Source organism: Lissotriton helveticus, chromosome 12 (assembly GCF_964261635.1).
Source record: "Lissotriton helveticus chromosome 12, aLisHel1.1, whole genome shotgun sequence".
In the NCBI taxonomy this organism is placed as follows: domain Eukaryota; kingdom Metazoa; phylum Chordata; class Amphibia; order Caudata; family Salamandridae; genus Lissotriton; species Lissotriton helveticus.
Window position 1 is genome coordinate 868,787,198 of NC_136073.1, and position 24,663 is coordinate 868,811,860.

The window sequence follows — 24,663 nt, forward strand, 5'->3', positions numbered from 1 at the left end:
AGCCAGGGCAGAGGGAGGCAGATGTTGTTTTAGAATGGATGAAGTTTTGTTGGCTGTGTTTCCATCACCAGATGCTCTTTCTTCCTGCCCCCACCTCCCTCAGGACACCCCCAGCTCATCCTGTTGCTCTGAAGATGAAACAAGCAGAGGCCTGTGTTCTTGCAACAGTTTTGAGTTTGTGCTCAGCATGGGTGGACAGCTGCAACAGGGGTTGAGAAAGCTCCCAGACTCTGCAGAGAGAGAAACTGAACAGAACCACATTCAGCCATGATTCCTGTACAAACGCAGGATGCGCGTGGGATGGCGGATGGAGATTCGGCTGAAAAGCGCCGCTCGACGTAGATCGATGGATACAACCGCGCTTTCTTGGCCAAAGCCTTATCCGTCTTCCATTTTGTTTCCGGACTCTTCACAAACTCCTCTTCCTCTCAAAAAACACTTCCTATGAGGGTTTGGTGGAAGTTTCCACTTCTTTGCCTTCATAATGCAATCTCCTCTGTAGGAGGAAATGCGCCTTACATCAAAAGATCCTTTAAGTTTACAAATTTCAATGATCAGATGCATGTGTCCTTGGCCTACGAATAAACTGAATTCAATGTTTTCACTTAAAATATCTTTTTTGATATTTACTCTCGTCAAGATGCGCTGGTAGCATTACTGACGTCTACAGAGGAGGATTATGGGACGCGTCAGTTTAAAACTCCTGGAACAGAGATAATGAAAAAGCAACAATTTGTGTACATTTCCAATTTTAGGGATTTCATAAAGATCCCCATTGGTATGCAAGGAAATATGCGTAATCTTATTTTTCCATGCAAATTCCTTGTGTTCCGTACTTACTTCTGAAAGATGGCTGCAGGATAGAAAACCCGCAGGACTGCGCATTGGAGCAAGTGAACATTGATAACTTACTTTTCCATAAGGAAAATATATTTTAGTTTGGAGAAGATGCTCCTTTAAACCATTGCAAATTATTGATTTCTTAAGCAAACTTTTCCTTCATATTGGCAAACTCAAGCCTCAAGTATGTAGGAGTAAATTCACATCTGCAGATTTGGTTGTAAAAAGCATCAGGAATGTTGATGATTTCTGGCACAGTTACACCTTTGCTGGTTTTCATCCAGTTCCTAATGGTCACACCTGGACACTCCTGGACGCACCAATGCTCTGCTATACCTGCAGATAATACCGGAGTCGTAAGTTCCACCTACCCGCGTAAACGTCGCCAGATTCCAATTATGTGAATTAGGGTGTGCTGTGTATGCCCACTGTGGCCACTTTATGAGCTTACATAAAATGTACATGTGCAAAAAAAGTGCTTTGAATCAGGTCTGGTGTGTTGTGGTGCAGAAACGGCTCCTTTTCAGCTTTCTCAGAGATGAGACGCAGTCTAGTGATTTATGCTAGATTGGGAACCAGGGGACCCATGTTCTCTTTCTGAAATGTGCTTTCTGTGCCCCACTTAAGCACATCTTGTGATCTTAGACAAATTACTTAATCTGTCTGTTCATGTGTTTCCAGATGACCACAAGTTGGAAACATCCTTCCAGTACTTAGCAATGGGTGAACCACTGTAACAAGGTATATTTGGTAAACTGTAGTCCCATAGAGAGGGCAAGAAACACCCTGACAGTATACAAACCAGCCCTATATACTCCGCTGTGTTCTAATCTAACTTTTATTTGGTGTCGATGTGAACGCAACCCCTTGAAAATCCATACTCCCCGTGGTCTGATCTCACTTTTATTTGGTGTCGATCTGAACCCGACTTCTCTAAAAACAATACTCTCCCGTGGTCTGATCTAACTTTTATTTGGTGTCGATCTGAACCCAAATCCTCGAAAATCAATACTCTCCCGTGGTCTGATCTCACTTTTATTTGGTGTCGATCTGAACCCAACTCCTCGAAAATCAATACTCTCCCGTGGTCTGATCTCACTTTTATTTGGTGTCGATCTGAACCCAACTCCTCGAAAATCAATACTCTCCCGTGGTCTGATCTAACTTTTATTTGGTGTCGATCTGAACCCAACTCCTCGAAAATCAATACTCCCCCGTGATCTGATATAACTTTTATTTGGTGTCGATCTGAACCCAACTCCTCGAAAATCAATACTCCCCCGTGATCTGATATAACTTTTATTTGGTGTCGATCTGAACCTAACTCCTCGAAAATCAATACTCCCCCGTGGTCTGATCTAACTTATTTAGTGTCGATGAGAACGCAACCCCTCGAAAATCCATACGCTGCCATGGTCTAATCTAAATTTTATATGGCGTCTATGTCAACCCAACCCCTCGAAAATCCATACTCCGTGTGATCTGATCTTACTTTTATTTAGTGTTGATGTGAACCCAATGCCTACAAATTCCAGAGATGTGTTCAGGTGTAGAATAAAAACAAAACAAAGTATTTAACACCACGACACCAGAAAAGGATTTTGGAAAAATGAATTACAAATATTTGTTTAAGAAGCACCTTACTAGAATAGGTGTGTTTTTCAAAAATGTTCAAACATAATAGATCTATATACAAATAATGGTTTAGTCACAGATGTTAGAAATCCTTGGTATGTGAAAGTTAGTGTGAAATGTGATTTGACATGCCCTTTCTCTCAGTAACATGCCTGACACTCTGCCTTTACTCTTCACTCTTCTGGCGTGCCTGGGGGATTCCTACCTAAAGTTGTCCAATTCTGTTTCTTGCTGCAATTCCCTAGTTGTCAGTGAAGATGAATTTTAAGCAGCTGTAAAAAATGAACAGCAATCCATCTTCTGCTTTTGCAAATATGTTATTTATTCAGGCCTACTTTTCGATTTTTGCGAGACGTGAATTTCCTTACTTCAGCTGTGGGACTTACTCCGACCTTGCTTTTTTTCTATTCCAAATCCAATTGCAGTCAATTCCTGCATTATATGCCACGTAAAGGTTAGTCTGGTAAGGGGCTTTCTTGAAGTAATTTTAGTTAAGTAGGGATCTGTTTACAAATGGGGCTGCAGTCAAATCATATTCAACTTCCAGTAAAAAAGTCCTTTCTGCTAATTTGTTTTGTTTTTGCCAAAGTTTAGATCTGTCTTTTTTCTATGAAAGTTTATTTGTTTACATAGTGTCTAATAACCAATAGACCAAGCCTTAATATTTAGGAAATGACTTATGGATGGTTACAGAACACACAGTAGACGGTGTAAACCTGAATTAAACCATAAATGAGTAAATATCTTTAGATGAATTATATCAACACCTCTTGCTGGGAGTTAATGACTGCCAGCTACAAAAAAAGTTCAATTTTAATATAAAAAAAACCTTGTATGATTTGAAAAATTGGAAAATCTTTGAGAAATGTCTCTCGGAGACGCAATCAGGGGTGAAGTAGCCCTCATGGTGTTTCATTTTACTCTAAGTTTATGATTAGGGTCGTTGAGGGTGAAGTATACGTGTTCTTGGAGGTGAATTTGCATTTCCACAACATTTATACATGGTTGCAAGGGACTGGGAAATTTAGGGCATCAAAGATCCCCAGAAGATAATGTTTGCTTCAGTGGGATATTATTGAAGTTTGTAGCCACAGTGCCACATCCCGGTATGGAGGAAATGTAAATAAATGCGATTCTTTTTTAACTCTTCCCTTTTCTTCCCTTGTAAGGTTGGTGTGGCCCTGCCTGGGGCCTCTCCCAGTGACCCCTCTGTCTTCCCTTGCTCTCTTCTCCTTCTCTGTTACCCTCCTTGCCTAGTTTCTCAGGAGAGGCTGAGAAAGACCCGTGAGCCTGTGTGGGAACCGGATCAAAATAGGCTGATCGGTCAGAGGCCTGACCTCTTGACCCGGATTCAATTACTCTTATAGGGACTGATGGCTGGAACTTCCGGGGGAAACCATTATTCACACAGGAGGGGGGGGGGGGGGGGGCGCGGCGCGCTATTTAGGTGTCTGAACCAGGATGCTTGTATAGGGATGAAGTCATCAGTCACACAGGAGGGGTTGGGACTGTGGGTCAGGGCGGTGCTGAACCGGAACGCTGAGCGTGACTGTTTCCTCAATGTTCGCCTTCCTTGTGTTTAATCTTATAACCCTACTCACTCGGGACTTTTACTTCTAGCGTTGGCCAAGTCCTTTTCATTTTACCAAAATTGTATGCATACTTATACTTAGCTATAGGCCTATACCCGTGTGACCGCACAAAGAGGAAACGTGATTTGCCCAGGAGCACACCATTTGTACAAAATATGAAACCGGAATAAGAACTGCAGTCTTCTAGATCCACGCGTCCATGTTGTCTAGGCGCCTCTCCTCCAAGCGCTAGGCCTCTGAACACGTCCATAGCACCGAGAGAGGCCGGGTTAGTGGGAGGTGAAGGTGCAGCCCAGCCAGCAGAGGCGCTGAGATTAAAAGCAGCGCTTCCACACCCTCCGCAGGTGTGTCCTTGTACCCGGGACATCCGGTAAGAAGGACTTTGTGACCCAGATGGGAGGAGCCTCTGGAATTCGGAACCAGTCACTGTGTAAAGTTACTCTGTCACTGCAACCGGAAGTCATGTCGGTCACTGGCTCTCACAGGAGGCCGAGTCATTGTAAGTGCGGTATTTATAGGGATTGCGGGAATCTTTCAGAACTGAGCAAATAACTAACAGAAGGTTCACAAGCAGCCCGGTGGGGAAAAGGTGGGTTGGGCTGGAGCAGAGCCAGTCACGTGTCAGGCTCTTTCCCGGTAGGAGGGCTGTCTCCTCGTCACTTTAAAAACTCAGCAACTCACGCACATATTAGCAGCAGGAAACAACTGAAGCAAAGTGTGGTACTGTAAGCCTCTCTGACGCACCCGTGTGCCCTGGTGCCACTGCACCTGCTTCACAGACTCTGCCCTGCGTAACTGACAGGCGCGTTTCATGGCAGAGAAGCCCTGGGGACTTCTGGGCGCTAAATCCTCGCTGCCACATTGTTCATATATCACTGGCTGCGGCAGCTCTCGCGGGCCCGTGGGGCCATTAGAAGGCCGAGAGTCCCTTATGATTGAAGAAAGGCTCGTCCGGGGTCAGGAGATGAACCCTGGGCGTCTGTAGCGGGCAGAGGCCCTGCTCAAGGCGCCCTGGGGCGTGACCCCAGAACCTAATGGGTTTCAGAAGCAAGGAAGCGTCGCTCCTGCTAAGGACAGTGGAAGACCGGGGCTCAAAGACCTCAGGGCTGCCGGGGCAATGAGATAGATAGACAGACAGACAGGCAGACAGACAGACAGGCAGATACACCGATAGATAGATGGATGGATAGATGGATAGATAGATAGATGGATGGATAGATGGATAGATAGAGTGAGGGCGATAGATAGATAGATAGATAGATAGATAAAATAGATAGATAGATAGATAGATAGATAGATAGAGTGAGGGCGATAGATAGATAGAGGGAGGGCGATAGATAGATAGAGTGAGGGCGATAGATAGAGTGAGGGCGATAGATAGAGTGAGGGCGATAGATAGATAGATAGATAGACAGACAGAGTGAGGGCGATAGATAGATTGATAGATAGATAGTGAGGGCGATAGAGTGAGGGCGATAGATAGATAGATAGATAGATAGAGTGAGGGCGATAGATAGATAGAGTGAGGGCGATAGATAGAGGGAGGGCGATAGATAGAGGGAGGGCGATAGATAGATAGAGTGAGGGCGACAGATAGATAGAGTGAGGGCGATAGATAGAGGGAGGGCGATAGATAGATAGAGTGAGGGCGATAGATAGAGTGAGGGCGATAGATATATAGACAGACAGATAGAGTGAGGACGATAGATAGATAGATAGACAGACAGAGTGAGGGCGATAGATAGATAGATAGATAGATAGTGAGGGCGATAGAGTGAGGGCGATAGATAGATTGACAGATAGATATAAATTTTTAACACATTTACATATAAAAACTATTCGTGATAACTTACCTATCTTAATAGAGCCTTCAGTGTTAAATATTAGATTACGGAGTGAACATTACCAGCGCCATCTTGTCCCATTTCGGGCCTTTGCGAGCGCGTAAACGGCAGCCATTTTAGAACTACGGCCACTCTCGCAACATTGCCGATCGCTTGCACGTCTCCCCGACTTGCGATCATCCCCCGCGCGCTGGCAACCCCCAAGCACCTGTTGAAGTCATAAACACAGCCTCAGCGCGACCCAGCCCCGGAGCCACATCCCGTGCGGAACCTACATACCGTTTCATCTCTTTCACGCAGACGGACCCTTTGATAACCCCCTTCCCCTGTGCCCGATTGTCCGAGCTGATCCCAGGCCATCAACTAGCCCTGCGGATGCTGTTTATTGCCCCCTATAGTAGAAACTCTCCTCTCTTCAAAGGAGCTGAGATTAATCGATGTCTTTGCACCACAAGATCCGACCGATCACACATACTCCTGTTCCCAGCGGAATGTCCAGCTGCGCGATAGCCATCATGCTGAGATAGGGGTGGGGACTTCTACTGTAGATATGTGTGGGAATGGGCCTGGAGCGGGGATTCCGAGGATGTCTTTCCGTACATCAAAACATTGCCAAGAATGAGTTGTATGTAATAAAGCAATAAACCTGTGTATAAGAGGCCAGGCCTCAGAGATGTCGTTAGAGCACCTCGAGAAGATACCCTGTTGGTCTGATCTGACGTGTTCTGCTCTGGAGAGAATTAAACTCTGTTTCCCGCTTTCCAATTTCCAGCGCCTGCCTCTTTATTTGATAATCGTCGAAGTGGTTTAGAGGCGACTAACTCCAAAGCAGTGTTTAGAAAGGTTACCTGGAATAGCTGCTTTTCCACAAATTGGCGACCCAAACGTGGGGCCCATCGGCGACACGTGGATCCAGTGGGAGAGGTCCTGACGACAGAGTGAACGACTGCAACGATCGGGAAGAGCTCCCGCCCGATAGACCCTCGTCTGGCGGCCGATCATCCGAACTTCACTGGTTCCGAGCAGACCTCTCTCGAGTGATCTACGGTCCTGACTGGGGACCCTCAGGAGTGCCGCGGCAATAACGGAGAATAGAGGACGACCGGGCGCTGGAAGTGGAAGACGAGAAACTGTCCATACAGTCCTGGTAAGGTCGTGCAGCACGACTCTTTTTGTTTGATTGATTGTTTGAAAATACTAGTTAATATTTATTTGATTGAATCACTTAACTTCGGTTGTTAAGCGACATTGGTTCTTCTTGAGGCATTCTCTGTCTACAAACGGTGAAGAATAGGAATATTCTTTCTCCCTTTGTGGGTAGTGAAGGATAGGTAGCGCGGACTTTTTGTCCATATCGGTAATGGCTGATAATACGCCGCGCCTATTTTCTCCCCACTGATTGTTTGGTTCTATTGTTTCTCTTGAGATATTCCCTGTTTGCAAATAACGAAGAATAGGAATATTCTGTCTAGTCTTTGCAAGTAGTGAAGGATAGGTAGTGCGGACCTTTGTCCACCATTGTTTGAAATATTTTTTATTCGTTATACGTCATGCCTATCTTCTCCCCACTGATTGGTAGTTGGTTCAGCCCGGACCGTTTATTAGAGGTAGATCATCCAGCTCCACTGGAGGGAACCCCTAATAAGGACATGTTCACGAAGTATGGATTAGTCGCCGTAGCCTACAGCAAGCTATGGCATAAAAATACCAAGAAAGATCGAGAAAGTCAGTGGCCACTGATGGGATCTTTTGATATAAATAAAATAGAAGCGCTAGAAATAGCCCTTCTTAAACAGAAAACCACGCCAACCATGCTCGATAGCCTCGGCATGTGGCGAAAAGAAGCAATACACCGTAAAAAGAGAAAAGAAGCAAAGGTAGAAAAAGAAATGCGAAAAGCAGCCCACCTGGCTGGTCAAAAACTAGAAGAAGAGATTAAGGAGAGAGAGAGAATAAAGAAAGAGCGAGAATCCGAAACATCGGGCCAATGCCCTGTTAGAACACCCTCTGTACTTTACCCTGAGCTACCATCGAAGCAAAAGGCGAAAGATGATCTACTCCTAGGTCCCCCAATCATCTATATGCCCCCTCCATATGCCCCCTCCCATCCCATAGCTCAGCACCAACAGCCCCCAACCCATATTGAAGGTAGTGCCAGGGCCTCGGTACCCACGGCCTCTGCGCCGACCGAGCCTCTCGTACTACACGCCGCATCAACTGAAGCTTCAAACCAGCCTGAAGCTGTAGAAAAGGAGATTACGAGAGCAAGCCGCTTGAACAGCCATGAACGAGCGGGTATTGACAAAATTGTGAGAACATTAATAGAACGAAAAGAAACAGAGGAATATATTTCAGATATATATAACACGTATACTAGCAGCCATAGGCGACACTTTATTGTACGTTTTTGCTACCATACCCTTACAGCCTATGAGGAGAGATACCAGGATAAAAGGCCTGAACGCCTTGCGAACTTGTACCAAAAGGTGGATGTAGGAGATGAGAGCGAGTGTGATGTGACGGAACTCTTCTCGCGTACGCTGGAAGTCTTCCGCCACCTCACTGAACAAGAACCGATAGCTAAAAACACGACTCCTGTAGCGACCGAACTCCCAATAGAAAAGGTTGATACTATGATGCCGATAAAGGAGGCCGCTCCCTACTGGGTCCCCCCACGAGGTCAGGGAACTCATGACGACATTAACCATCAGGATGCAAAAGGAAGGGTAGTTTATAACTGGGTATACCAGCCCTGGGATCGACAGGACATCCTGACATTCCGAAAAACCTTACCGGGCTTACGAAAGAACCCCACAGCCTTTTATACCGAACTAGGTACGGCCCTAGGTTCCACAATCATGACTTTAGCAGACATCAACTTGTTTTTCGGGTTATGTCTACCAGCTGATGTGTGGAAGCAAATCCGGAAAGTCGACCACCTTGAGCTGTTTGGACATACCTGGAAACAACTCGATGACCTAGACAAACAACGAGATCCCGGACAGAAACCCTTAAAAGCTTTTTTACAGAAACACTTAAAAGCTTTTTTAGAACTCCCAGACAAAATTGTTCAAAAGTTAAAGACACTGATCCCTGAGAAAAAGGTAGACTGGTCGATCGTAACGGCTTGCCGTCAGAAACCCCAAGAAGATGTCTCCGAATACTTTTCTCGATTCGAGACGGTGTTTTCTGACTATTGTGGCCAGAACATGACCACTGCGACCGGACAACACCTGTTTGTCCAAAATTACGTTAAAGGTCTGTTACAGGAAGTCTCACAGAAACTGCAGACTAGCGAGAGTAGTTGGGCGGCCTCCAAACCCGCGGCTATCCTTCAGATGGTCCAGTATTATGAGCATCAAAAGAATGAAAATGATAGGGCATCAGAAAAGAAGAAGAAAGACCTAAAGGAAAGAGCTATGATTGCACAGCTGCAGGGAGTGACGATAGGAAGGGAACCCTACAAAGGCAACTACCAACCGAATGCCTCTAGAAACCCGCCTCCTAGAGATAACGCACCCACATATTATGCTGGACGTAGGGATTTGACCGAGAACCAGTGTGCGTTTTGTAAAGGGCTCGGACATTGGAAATTCCAGTGCCCGATTCTGTTAGAAATGATCAGGAATAAGGAGACGAGGGACTCCACGAACGAACCGAGAAATAGAGGACGTGGGCGAGGGTACACGAATGACACTAGCAACGAAAGGCCTGGTAAAACGAACGCTTTTGACCGTCCCCGACAGAACCAGTGCCAACAGACTGATTACGACAACACGTACGACTTTGCATAGGACTGCCCAAGGCAAGGGAGGGATCCAGTCGAGCTCTATGTTGATCAGCAAGGCCCTTATGTCACCGCTAAGGTCCTAGGCACGAAGTCTCCATTTTTGGTAGACACAGGAGCAACATGTAGTGCTTTATCTAAACGACTGATTCCAAGTGCTCCCTTGTCTGGCTCACATGAAACATCGATAGGTTTCGATGGAACGCCCTCCACTAACCCCTTGTCCACACCAATCCCTTTCGCCTTGGAAAACAACACCACTGACACGACATTTCTACTTTCCTCCAACACCCCTGATGCCATTATGGGTCTTGACCTGTTGAAACATTTCCGAGCCACCATCAGATGCTCCCCGGACGGAGTCCGAGTCATTTTATACGACAACCCCAATCTGCTCAGACTTTGTCCCACACAACATATGCTCTCTGTGACTGATGCCGACATATCATTGCTCGACACCTTACCCCCGTACTTATGGGCAAAAACCGACTCAGATGTAGGACGAATGATGATTGACCCAGTGCACATAACTGTACGACAAGACGCAACACTCCCAAAACTCCCACAATTTAGGATATCACCCGAAGGCGAGAAGGCATTGGTAGAGATCATTCAATCCTTAGTAGATGCAGGAGTGGTAAAGGAAGTGGTCAGCAACGTTTGTAACAGCCCTATCTTACCGATCATCAAGAAGCAAGGAGAGGGAGATGAGAAAGCGTACCGCTTCATCATCGACCTACGGGAGGTTAAAAAAGTAGTCGTGCCACAATACCCCGTGATCTCCGACATCACCACCATTCTGACCCTGATCCCGTCCACTGCCACCACTTTCACTGTTATTGATCTCAAAAACGCCTTCTTCTCTATCCCTATTCACCCAGACAGCCGCTACCTTTTCGGATTTACCCTAAAATCCCGCTCGTACAGATTTTGTCGAGCACCCCAAGGCTACACTGAAAGTCCCAGCATCTATAGCCAGGCCCTCAAGAGACAGCTAGACGCAGTCCAGTTGCCAGATGGAGTGGTGTTGATACAGTATGTAGATGACATCCTCCTAGCAGCCGACACCACTCCACTTGCAGTCACGGCCACCATCCAGCTCCTATATTTCCTTGCAGAGAATGGTCACAAGGTCTCCAAGAAGAAATTACAGTTCTGCCAGCCCCAAGTCACCTACCTAGGTCACCTCTTGTCCAAGGAAGGGAGTAAACTTACGCCCGATAGAATCTAGACCATTTTGGAAACTCCTGTCCCCAAAACCCAGAAGCAAGTCCGCTCTCTGGTAGGCCTCACCTCATTCTGTCGACAGTGGTTGCCAAACGTCAGCCTCATTGTTAAACCGTTACTTTCCCTCCTGGCCAAAGATATCCCCTTCCCGCTCCCCTGGACCCCCCAATGCCAATCTTCCTTCAAAGAATTACGAGATGCCCTTTGTTCAGCTCTCGTCCTCGGAACCCCAGACTATTCCAAGCCTTTTTCCCTTTTTACACACGAAAGAGAGGGATGCGCTTTATCTGTCCTAACACAATCCATTGTCTCCAAGCAGCGCCCCTGTGCCTACTTCTCTGCCACTCTTGACCCTGTAGCCAGAGCTTTGCCTGCCTGCCTTCGAGCCGTAGCTGCCGCTGCGGTCTCCATACGGCAGAGTGAAGGAATTGTACTTTCTAACTCCCTCACCGTGCTAGTACCCCATTCTGTTGACACCCTTCTGAACCAAACCAGAACTCAACATCTGACTAGTGCACGACTGACTGGGTACGAACTGACTTTACTGGCACCCCACATAACTTTGAAAAGGTGCACTACTCTGAATCCAGCGACCTTGCTACCCTTACCCGAGAATGACCCCAATGTCGCTCCCCTCCATGACTGTGTGACCCTCACTGACGAACAGACTAGGAGCAGAGTAGACCTCCGAGATACTGCTTTCCCAGAGCCTGACGGTGAACTGTGGGTGGATGGTTCATGCATTAAACTCCCCGACGGTACCACTTCCGCTGCATACGCTGTTACTACAGCCTGAACTATTGTCGAGACAGCTCGCATCACACAACGATCCGCACAAGCAGCAGAATTGATCACCCTTACACGAGCATGCATCATAGCAGAAGGGACGACCGCTAACATATACAAAGACAGCCAGTATGCCTTCGGGGTGGTTCATCACTTTGGGCTCCTTTGGAAAGAGAGGGGATTCCTGACCTCACACGGCACACCGATTCTACACGGAGACCTAGTCTCTGCCCTGACCAAAGCAGTCCTCCTCCCCAAATAACTGGCGGTAATCAAGTGCCAGGCACACAAGAAAGTCACTGACATTGTAGGACAAGGGAACGCACTAGCTGACATCACGGCACGAACTACAGCTGAGAATAGGACGACTACCCGCATGTACGTAACCCGGTCTCAAGGAGAGAAATGGAAAGACGCTAGAGAGACCATAAAGGACATTCAAACGACTAGCACACCACAGGAACTGACTGAATGGGCACGGGTGGGACTAAAGGACGATGAAGGCTGCTGGCGAACAAGAGACACTGACAAATGGTTGTTACCTAATTCCTTTCTGATCCCCATACTGACCATGGCACACTCCCCTGCACACATAGGATCTGCCCCCATGACTGAGCTTGTCTCTAAAGTTTGGCACAATGACAAGATAGCTGACGCAGCAAAACGCCTGGTTCAACAATGCCTGATATGCCTACAACACAACCCGGGGAAAGGGACTGTAGTACCCCGGGGAGGGTTTGGGGTCCCCGACCACCCCTTCGAAGTCCTCCAAATGGACTACATTCAGCTAGAAAGGTGCCATGGTCTAAAATACGTATTGGTCATTGTGTGTGCATTCAGCAAATGGGCGGAAGCCTACCCCACTCGAGACAACACCGCCATCACCACTGCTACGGTGTTGTTGAAAGAGTTCTTCCCCCGCTACGGCCTTTGTCGAATTTTGTGGAGCGACAACGGCCCCCACTTCATAGCCGAAGTTATCCAACTCATACTGAAAGGGTCGGGTGTAAAACAAAAGTTCCACGTGGTCTTCCACCCCCAAGCTGCAGGCCTAGTGGAACGACATAACCCCACACTGAAACTCAAACTAGCCAAAGTAGTCGCCACCACAGGACTGAAATGGCCAGACGCTCTCCCACTGGCATTGCTATCTATGTGCTCCACTCCTACCAAGCATCACTTAACCCCCTATGAAGTTGTCTTCAGCCGACCTATGAACATCTGGGCCGCGCCAAAGCCGACATCCATCCATGATGTCCCAGACATGCTAATGTCTGATTTTTTGCATAATTTAACAAAAACACTAACTGTCATCCACCAACAGGTGCAGCAAGCCATTCCAGACACATCCAGGGGCCCCGGACACGACATCCAACCCGGAGAATTCGTTCTGATACGGAATTTCCAGAGGACGAAGAGTCTGGAACCCAGGTGGACGGGCCCCTGGCAAGTCTTGATCACCACTCGAACTGCACTCCGGGTGGAAGGCAAGCGCAACTGGCTGCATGCTCATCACTGCCGACGAATCTCACCAACCCTAACAACGAGCGAAAACGTGGACACCCAAGAAGAGCTCCTGAAGAAAGACAGACCAGCCCTGAGTTGCTACCCTGACCCAGAGACACTTGAACTGACTGAGTCTCCCGATCCCACTGTACCATCCAGGGAAGGGTACAACTTGCGACGAAAGGGGAAGGCTCCGGCAAAGCAGGCCACTAACTGAGTCAACGGTCTCAGAATGGTAGCCAACACTACAAAGGCTACCCGGAGAGACGCCGACAAAGTGTGTGGTTCTGCCCACTACCGGGCCCTCCTGAAAGTGATGGAAGCCCTCGACATGAAGATGATGGAAGCAACCGGACGTCCGAAGATCAACTACAGAAATCCAAAGACTGAAAAACTGCACCAAACAAAGACAATTGCCCTCTTCATTTCTTTTCTCTTCTGCCTCCTTCTCATGGCCACCTTCTGGGTCGTGGAAGAAAATGTACCGGCCCATGAGACTTTGATACCTACTGTGCAGCCCACCACCAAAAGAGAACACTACCTCATTTCACTTCCACCCCAACTCCGAGAAAGACGTAAGGAGTTCTGGAACAATTCCTTTGTGCAGTTGCTACACCAGCACAACCTCGCTGCCAACCCCACCAACTGCTGGATCTGTGGGCTGCTGCCACATGCAACTGAACATTCAATCCCCTTCATCCCTTCACCTTTTTCCATTCATGGGTCCTGCCTTGCCTGGCTGATGCTCTAACAAGAGAATTACAAGGACAATGCAACTTCTGCCGAAACCATTTCGCACTTCTACGATGGGTTTTGGCTGGGCAAAACTGGAAAAGCCTCCACTCCCTTTTGCCCTCAGACTTCAAACGCAACACTTCAACTGGACATCCCGGAGAAAGAACGGCTCGAGATGCAGGTTTTCAACAACCCAGCCAGACCCGCCTTTTCATATCTGCGCAAACGGACTGCTGCAACTCTGACTGTGGCCCTATCTGTGGTAAATGTCTCCGGCCTTGTTTGCATCGAGGGCCATGGGACAAAAATCGTGGGCCACAGCTCCTGCTCCATAAAGAGAACTTTGAACACTGCTGACCCCCCTTCCTTTGTAGCATCTCCCAACATGTATTTCATCTGCGGCACCAGAGCCTACACCTGGCTCCCTAAAGGCTGGGGAGGCACTTGCTACATCTCCTTTGTCCTCCCCCCCACCTATGTGGCACCGGCAGCATACCACAGGCAGAAGCGCTCATTGGACATAGAACGAGCAGATTCCACCTCTTCGCAGTTCCTTGATGCTGCAAAGGGGCTCGTTCCTTTCTGGGGTCCGATGTCAAACAGTCGAGCCATCCGTCATTTGACCCAAGCTGTAGAAACAGCACTGAACGTCACAGCCGGCATCCTTGCTAACAACACAGCTGAGCTGCAGGCGGTTCGCCTCGTGGCTTTGCAGAACCACCTTGTGCTCGACGTAGTACTGGCAGACCGTGGAGGAGCATGCCGCATCATCTGTGCCAGCTGTTGCACTTTTGTCCCAGACTATTCACCTTCTGTCTACAAAGCAATAGAACACCTCCACAGACTATCTTCAGAAATCCAGCAGGAACAAGACGGCTGGACACTAGGAGGCTGGTTTTGGACCACTTTGAAAGACTGGGGCTGGAAATTATTGATAATTGCATTGGTGCCAATCCTTGTTTTATGTGGGTGTTGTCTGGGGATACAATGCATACCGCCCTTGTGCTCTCTATTTGCAAATTCGTTGTGCCCTAAGACTTTGGACAATAAATTTGAGCACATGAAAGTTTTGTACGAAACAGAGATCCACCACATAATGAACATTGACATAAATTAGCAAGATGTCGGGGTATGTTCAAAGGGTACACTGTTAAATATTAGATTACGGAGTGAACATTACCAGCGCCATCTTGTCCCATTTCGGGCCTTTGCGAGCGCGTAAACGGCAGCCATTTTAGAACTACGGCCACTCTCGCAACATTGCCGATCGCTTGCACGTCTCCCCGGCCTTGTGATCATCCCCCGCGCGCTGGCAACCCCCAAGCACCTGTTGAAGTCATAAACACAGCCTCAGCGCGACCCAGCCCCGGAGCCACATCCCGTGCGGAACCCACATACCCTTTCATCTCTTTCACGCAGACGGACCCTTTGATAACCCCCTTCCCCTGTGCCCGATTGTCTGAGCTGATCCCAGGCCATCACCTAGCCCTGCGGATGCAGTTTATTGCCCCCTACAGTAGAAACTCTCCTCTCTTCAAAGGAGCTGAGATTAATCGATGTCTTCGCACCACAAGATCCGACCGATCACACATACTCCTGTTCCCAGCGGAATGTCCAGCTGCGCGATAGCCATCATGCTGAGATAGGGGTGGGGACTTCTACTGTAGATATGTGTGGGAATGGGCCTGGAGCGGGGATTCCGAGGATGTCTTTCCGTACATCAAAGCATTGCCAGGAATGTGTTGCATGTAATAAAGCAATAAACCTGTGTATAAGAGGCCAGGCCTCAGAGATGTCGTTAGAGCACCTCGAGAAGATACCCTGTTGGTCTGATCTGACGTGTTCTGCTCCGGAGAGAATTAAACTCTGTTTCCCGCTTTCCAATTTCCAGTGCCTGCCTCTTTATTTGATAATCGTCAAAGTGGTTTACAGGCGACTAACGCCATAGCAGTGTTTAGAAAGGTTACCTGGAATAGCTGCTTTTCCACATCAGAATATGCACAGTTTATAACAGGTTTTAATAGTTTGCAACTTATTAGGAAAACTATTCAATTAGAGACAAGGGCAAACGGATATTATTCAGTTTTGGACCTGCACCCAAAAGGCCAGTAATAATAATACATTTATTGTTTGATTAATAAATATCTTTACAATGTCAGTGCCGATTCTGAAAAAGAAAGCAATACACGAGGTATTAACAAAGAAAGCAATATCTGAGAGACACAAGCGCATCAAAGAAGTTAAAGTGCCTTAAGGAAAACTTTTAAAAAGTATTAGCAGATTGCATTTGATACACTATGAAGGATTTGAGATTAGCCGCAGACACCACAGGTGCAGATAGCTGAAGATAGGGGTGAATACAGAGATATTTAAAAATGAGGTAATAAGCCCAAAGCAGCAAAACTGAACATGGTACAGATAGCACCCAGTTTAAAAATGTCTGAGGGAATAGAAGAACGAGGGTATTGGCAGCATTGGAATGAAGTAATCAAACGCTCAGGTAGCGATCACCGTTAAAGTACTTTATGACAGAGGAAAATAGCCGTAATGTGTCAAAATTCTTAGAAGATGATCCATAGCAGCGAGATTGGGCATGACCCAAATTAAGTATATGTAGTGGATATCAAAACCATTATTTTCCTTGTATTGCAACAAAGTTCAAATGTTATATTGCAAAGTGCTAGACAAAGTTCAGATAAGTGCATAGTCCTACACTTGGTAAACACCAGCAGCGGCTAGCCACGCCCAGCTTCCAGCGGATGGATTTTTATCTTTTCCAGATTTAAGTTTGGGCAGTCTTGTCGAGGTCTTTCACACCTTGGCTGCGTCTGGAATTCCACGCCGGTGCTGGACATTCCGATCGCGGGCGTGGTCATGACGGCTCCCGGCCGTCATCAGCACACGCCCACCGTGACTCATGACGGCCGGGAACCGTCATGAGCACCGAAGGGGTTAAGGAGGTCGTGTTCCACTCTAATGTATTTACCAAATCTACCCAATTCAGTTGGCTCCATCGTGATAAAGACAAAGTTCCTCGCTTCATTACAGGTTCTTATGCTGTGGCTTTCGAAGAGTGGTTGCCACAGAATGCCACAGAATGTCCCTGGCAGGGAGTAGCATTGCCCTGCAGCATAAGTGGTTAAAAGGTTCTCTTATGTATCCGCACAGCCTGCACTTCACAATCTTGGAACGGGAGGGCCAGTTTGGGTTGGTTTCTTTAACTTGAAGGCCCATCAACCTTGCAGCCAGTGATGGTTTTAAGACCGGCTTGCCCAGTTGAGCACGGAAGGTATAGTTGCGGCTTCAAAGAGGGTGGGTCGTTATTCGCATACGAAGTTGCCATTGCTTCTACTATAGTTGCGGTGTGTTCTTCAGTCCGGGACAGTTCATTCCGACCCGATAGGCCACAAGTAACCACAGACCTGTGTTGTCCTAGTTGGGTCTGATCAGTGTGAGACAACTTGAGCATGTGTATAGTGCCTACTACTCCTGTTGAAGCATTGCGGCACTTCTATAGCGCATGCTCCTCCATGGGAGTGTGCTTCTAGCTGACAGAAGTAGGTCCGTTACTTCACTGCAGGTGTCAGAGTATCATTAGAATAATTATTCATCAAGCTAATTGCACTTGTAAGTTTGGCTCAAACATGCATATATCCCTTTAAGGCGCCTAAAATCACTTTGACAGTCGCAAAGGGTGATTTTGCACTTTTAGGCACACAGAGCGATTTTTGAGTGCGTAAATCAACGGCCAGGGGCGTGAAAGGGCCACCCAAAGGCAGGAATGCACTGGAATTTTCTGCAGGCCCATAAAACTTCTTGTTTGTCGGTATTCACATACATTTTATTTACTCCTTTCAAGGGTAGGAGTAAAATTGCTTTTCTAAGTGGGAATAGAATAGGAAATATCCCAGATAATTCCTGGTTGGGCTTCAGAGGGGACACATATTTTCCTCAGGGAGAAGGAAAAAACACAATTAACAAATACATTTTTACTGATGCGAGACATTTTCGCATGCCACTATGTTCGATTACGCAGACAGTAATGCCTTCGTGGCAGTGAAAATGGGGATTCTCAAAATATTTCTCCTGTAAACCTTTGAGAATTTCAGAAATCAGAAATTTGACATCCAAGATCTGTGATTGTAGATTTTCAACTTTGCAACTGGGGCTTTTGTTGTGCAATGCTACTGCTCTGGGACTTTGCTTTAAGAGTAGGGCCTTGAATAATTTCAGCCGCTGGCCATTTCTGTGCTCTAAAACTCACAATTTCAGAAAGAAAATGAAATATGAAAGCAAGACCCCTCAATGTAGCTCCGCAGTTACTCACTCCCTGGGGATCTCCCCTCTCAGAGCCAGCCTCAGCTGTCCACAGATGATTAACAAGCATTTACAATGCAATGGTTTTGCCTTTGTTAAAGTTAGAGCTATTGGCATTGCTCTTGACACTCTGAAGCTCCACTCTGAAGCTCCACTCTGAAGCTCCACTCTGAAGCTCCACTCTGAAGCTCCACTCTGAAGCTCCACTCTGCACTCTGAAGCTCCACTCTGAAGCTCCACTCTGAAGCTCCACTCTGAAGCTCCACTCTGCACTCTGAAGCTCCACTCTGAAGCTCCACTCTGCACTCTGAAGCTCCACTCTGAAGCTCCACTCTGCACTCTGAAGCTGCACTCTGAAGCGCAGGACGGGCAGCTCGGAGCTCCGGAGCCCCCTGCCCCCTGCCCCCCACCACCACCACGTCCCTAGCATTAGAGCTCAGGACTGGGTCAGGAGCCGGGGGGGGGGATGTACTTTGTAGGAACGGGAGGCTACATTTTCGTTACGCCACTGCCCTGCGCATCTGTGAGAAGCGGCAGGCTCTGGGCTCATTCAGCACTCCGAGGCTTCCCCAGGGGGATACGAACGCTATTGTCGGTCTACGTTCTGAGATCTGTGAAAAAATATTTCTTTTAAAAAAAAAAGCTAACAACATCAGAGTGGGCACATCAGTAAAAACACTTTACACTCGAACACAAAAATGTTTCACCTGTTGCATAAGTCAGACCCAACTCAGCGAGGCAAACTTTCCTTGCAGAAGCCAAGCCTCCTTCAGACGTAACTAGCTGCAGCGGCGAGTTCTTCCCCTTCCCTGCTCCTCCGTCGCCAAACAGCTCCATAGGGCACGGATTAGGGCATTTTACCGAAGTCTCAGGGTTTCCCTTTGTTCACTCACGGGAACCAGAAAACAATACATTTACATTTTCCTGCAGTTGCAGAGAGTACTAAAGTAAGCGCTTGTATTCTCCGCTTTGTTTTAACTTTATCAAACATGGGGTGACGTAAAAGACAGCTAAAAAAGATTACCCCATATTATGCTGTAAGTAATGGTTTGGTGTTCTCTTGACTTAGAAGCGTTCTTGAATGTTATGCGCTGCTTAGAATGCTCTGCAAAACATAACATAGAACAATACAGGACAAACACAGAATTTCGGACAACACGGGAGGAACACGTTTAATATCGAACAAGTAACCCCCACAGTTTACTTGACTTTAATGGTGGCTCTGTTGCATCCCGCTCCTGTAGGACAGACACGTACCTATAGAAGCAAATAAGGCACCACAAGCCCACTCGGGCCCTAATTCAGTGGGGGGTGGGGAGGGTGGAGGGAGGGGGGGGGGCGGACATTGAAAGAAAGTAATGTTTTTACAGAGTGACACTAACAGGACACCTAAAAGCAAAACCTCGTTTAAATCTGTTGAGTGTTGAAATCTCTTCCCACAAAGGTACCGTACAGGCACAGTAAAACAGGCACTAGCCCACTGTGTTGTACAAACTCCACAGGGCCTCCGACTTTATCCCTGCCGACTCCGCGTTTACCGCCCCGTGTCTCTCCCAGCTTCACTCACTCAGACCCTCGTACCCTGGTTTCTCTTTACGTGCGCACGACATACAGTCTCAGGGTTTCCCTTTGTTCACTCACGGGAACCAGAAAACAATACATTTACATTTTTCTGCAGTTACAGAGAGTACTAAAGTAAGCGCTTGTATTCTCCGCTTTGTTTCAGACATGCTGCGCCGGCCAGGGCTGGGGTTCATGTAAGTGAGGGGTGCCCCTCCTTGGCCAGAGCTCAGCTGTTTCAGGCTGGAGCATTGTCTGCGCCGCGGAACGGCAAGAGTTAACCTCTCTGCCGCATCTGCAGCCTGCTCCACGAGTGACCGGCGGGCTCAGAGCGCGGAGGACCCAGGCAGCGGGGCGAGGGCTCTGGATGCGGGGAGGACGGAGGTATGTCGCCGGGGGTAGGGGGCTGCTTCCTTCAGGCCGGCTTCTCGCTGCGGGCAGCATCTCCGGTCTCCCTCACAACACGGGAGACCGGCAAGGCAGGCAATGGCAAGGCAGGTCCCGGCAATGCCGGACCAGATTCGGGGGCGTTCCCGGCGTCGCGTGACGTCGGCAAAAGGGAAAGAATGTCAGGAACGCCCCCGTGTCTGGTCCGGCATTGACGGACAGGCCCCTCGTCCAATGGCAAGGCTCCGTTTACGGAGCCAGCCAATCAATGACGAGGGCCGACCCAAAGCACCCTACAGTTCTCAACAGGATTTCGCCTGCGCGAAAAGCTGCGCAGAGCGCAGCTTTCGCTAGGCAAAACCTAAAAAGCGCTTAAAAGCCCTTCCCTGCTCTTTTCATGTTAAGTTGGAGTTGCCAAGGTTGTGGAATTACTTATCGCCTATAAATCGATTGGTACATCCCGTCCCTGGGGGAGCAGTGAGAGGGGATAGATGTGCACAGCGGAAGGGCCCTTGAAGGATTTATGAAGCATCTCCCCGGATACACTCCCGTCCCAGGGATTTCAAATCCCAGTCTTAGGGTTCTGATAGTCGAATCGGTGTCACGCAATAGCGCCAAGAACATCTTGTAAGTCCCGGTAGAGTGCCTAGACGCCATAGCCATTTGAACCATAGTATCTGCACAAAGGCCCAGTCTAGACATCTCCCTGGGGATGAAATCAGCTCCAAATGTTCATAAAACGACTTGAAAATCTCAAGGATTTGTATACAGGTGAGATACAAGTTCAAGTTCAAGTTCGTGCATTTATAAAGCGCACTACTCACCCAGAGGGTCTCAAGGCGCTGGAGGGAGGGGATTACTGTTTATCGAATAGCCATGTTTTCAGTTCTTTTCTGAAGGAGATGTGATTCTGAGTAAGGCGGAGGTGGGTGGGGAGTGAGTTCCAGGTCTTGGCAGCCAGGAAGGAGAAGGATCTGCCACCCATGGTGGTTTTTCGGATGCGCGGGACTGCGGCGAGGGCTTGTTTGGATGATCTTAGTTGGCGGGTGGGATTGTAGAAGGACAGTCGGGTGTTGAGGCATTCGGGTCCTAGCTTATAGAGGGCCTTGTGTGCGTGGGTAAGAAGGCGGAAGGTAATTCTTTTGTTGACGGGAAGCCAGTGGAGGTTTTTTAAGTGACCGGTGATGTGATCTCGGCGAGGGATGTCTAATATGAGTCTCGCTGATACAGAACTGTGATAGCCACAAAAATGGAGAAACAAATTAAAGCAAACGGGTGTTCCATAAAGAAACTTCCCTTCTCTCTTCTAAACATAGATTGAAATAGGATCATTTATCAAGGGTCTCTAGAAGGTGTAGGCATGATCAAACTTCAGTTGACGTCTTGGGGGAAAAAAGAAATGTGTTTAGCATAAAGCTTCACACTTGCTGGAACACGGCAAGCAGAGAGGTCTGTACCTCTTTAAGTCTAAAGGGAATCTCTGTGTCTTTCACCTGTGAGAACACCAAATTAAAAGTAACAGGAGATTCAGTAATGTCCTCATCTCCTTTCCCACCACCACGGACCAATCCAATCATTACTCAAGTGTATCTGCAACACCGCTTCAGTTTCCCAACTTGTCAAACTGGGGCTGCAGTTCTCAACCTTGAATGCCTCTCTGTCCCGATCAGAGTCTGATTAGTAAGATGGGCACTCGGGCAATGGCTGATGGGCTGGTATCCGAGTTCCAGCTGTGAGCTGCTTTTTTGGGAAGCCTGGGGGTTCGATTTGGGCGGTGTTTGTGTTGTTCGGATGCCGCCAGCGGCCCAGTGGGTGCCTGAGTGGCCTTTCTGGAGCAAGATGGCCGTCCATTACCTCCCTTTTATCAATGGGCAGAGGTGTCACTCCCTTTCTCTCGCTGGGCCGGACAAATAATGTGTGCATACTGAACGGGGGTGGGGGGGCCTTAACAGAAGTGGCCTCACTTGTTTTCAGGTGTGTTTTACCAGTGTGAATTAATTGTGCCTTTTTTTGATCTAAGTAAAGCTAAGAAAACATGTCTTTCAGAGACCCGCCCAACCCCTTCTTTTTTATAAAAGTTTGCCGAAGCAGTGTTTTGCGGAAAGGCAAATGTGGGCCAGTTTCTTTTTTTGTGTGCCCGGTCCAATTTGTAATCCCAATCCAACCCTGTACATGATGGACAGAAGGCCTCTTTTGCCCATTGATTCTCCACGTTCACTGCCAAGTTTTCCTTCCAGGCCTCTCTATCAGCAATCTAATACAAACAATAAGCCTTTTTCTAGCTAAAGAAAATCACGATCGTAAACCTGCAAAGAAAATGAGAACGTGCTGACAAAGCAAAACGCATTTCAACTGAGGCCTGTAGTCATGCTAATTTAGTTAAGCATTTAATGTGCACTTGGAATCCCTGGTTATACATGCACGTGTGTAACTTTAAGGAATACATTTAAGATGAGTAAAAGAGCACGTTTTCATATGAGAATATAACTTGAAATATAAGTGTGAGTGTAAAACGTGAATAAAGAATAAATGTTTACGTATTTAAATTGAACATTAGTGCACACATGTATGAATCTCTAGTTTCTACAGTGAATGCATTTCATTATTATTTTTAAATGCTTCACACATGTTAATGAAGTTAAGGCACACAGTAAATATCATGTCAAATGCGAGAATATAATTGCATTTCTGCAATTGTATGTGTTTTATTTATTTATTTATTTTTATTGAATTTTTATGGCAGTGGGTGATTATTTGGTACAGAGAAAACAACAATAAAAAAGAGAGAACAAAGGGAGGAAAAGACAAATAAATCACATTTGTGTTGGCATTGACTAGTTCATCACAGAGAAAAGCATTCATGGAATTATTACAATAGGACTATAGACAAGATAATACAGCAAAATAAGGATGAAAATATACAATATTTAAAATACAAAGAAATTAAATCCAGACTAAATAATTATATCCAGTTACTAATGGGTGCCCATAATTTTTGTCCATACATCTTCTTTTTCCGGCCTTTAAGTCGGTATAGCGCAGTTTCTAACTGATATATATTTAGTAGTTTAGATTGCCAGTGCAAAAAAACTGGAGGATTTACTTCTAGCCATCGAGATGTTATACAATATCTATAAACTGACATAGCGATAAATAAAAAACCTTCCTCTTCAATCGTAATAGTATCCATTTGTTCAACCTGAGTTCCTAATATCACTAATTCAGCTGATAGTATTGGTGATGACTCCATTACATTATTTAAAAAGTTTTGCACATCTGCTATGAATTGAACTAACTTCGGACACAAAAATAGCATATGGACTAGATCGGCAGCCATATGTCCACAACGACTGCAATTAGTACCTTTTGATACTTGCCATTTTGCTAACTTAAATGGTGTGTAGTATAAATCGAAAACAGACATGAAATGTTGGCTTTTGAATGACCCATTGAACAAGACAGTACTAGCCATTTTCAGTGACCTTGATATGTCCACTTGCTCTTTTTCAAAGAGTCTAGACCATTTGACAGTGTGAACTTCTAAATCGTCCTTGATTCTATTAAGCATTAATTGATAGATCGTACCAATTCTGCTTTTCTTCTTACAGCTTTCTAATACCTCAATTTTGTTCATAGAACTGACATTTGGCACAATTTTAATCTCTATGAAGGGTCCCCACTTGGAGATATTTAAAAAAAATCCCTCTTGTGAGATTGTATCTTTCTTGTAAATAAGTGAATGGTACCAATTGCCCGTTCTGAAATAGGTCGCCGAATGAACTGATTTTAAGATTATGCCATTTCTGCATGATAGAATCCCTGAAAATTTCAGGAAGCCGAGGGTTCCCCAAAAAAGGCGTATAATAGTTCCATTTTGTACAAAAGCAACATTTTTTGTTAAATTGTTTCCAAATTTCCCACGCCGTAATCAGAACTTTAAATTTTGTTTTTTTATAGTAACTCGGTTCTATGAACCTAAGCAAACATAATCGAGCTTCAGCTCCAAGTAGCATTTCATAGATTGAAGGTGCCATGGCTTCATCCAACTTAAAATCTGGGAATATTAAAATACCCATATTTTTTAGAAAAATTGTCCAATTATATAAGCGAAAGTTGGGGATCCCTAGCCCTCCTTTTTCTTTGGGCATTATACACCATCTAAGAGATCTTCTAGCTCTCCGGAAACCCCATAAAAACCTGGATACAATTCTGTCTATTTTATTAAAAAGAACAGAAGGAAACAAAAGTGGTATAGTACGAAATAAATACAAACATTTTGGGAATATAATCATTTTGACAGCGTTTGTGCGGCCATATAAAGATAAGTGTAGATTGTTCAGCCTCTCCAGAGTTCGATTGACAGAAAACAATAATGGATCTGTATTCAGCCTAACAATGTCTTCCACTTTAGCTGAAATTGTCACACCAAGATAGGAGGCTGTTGTAG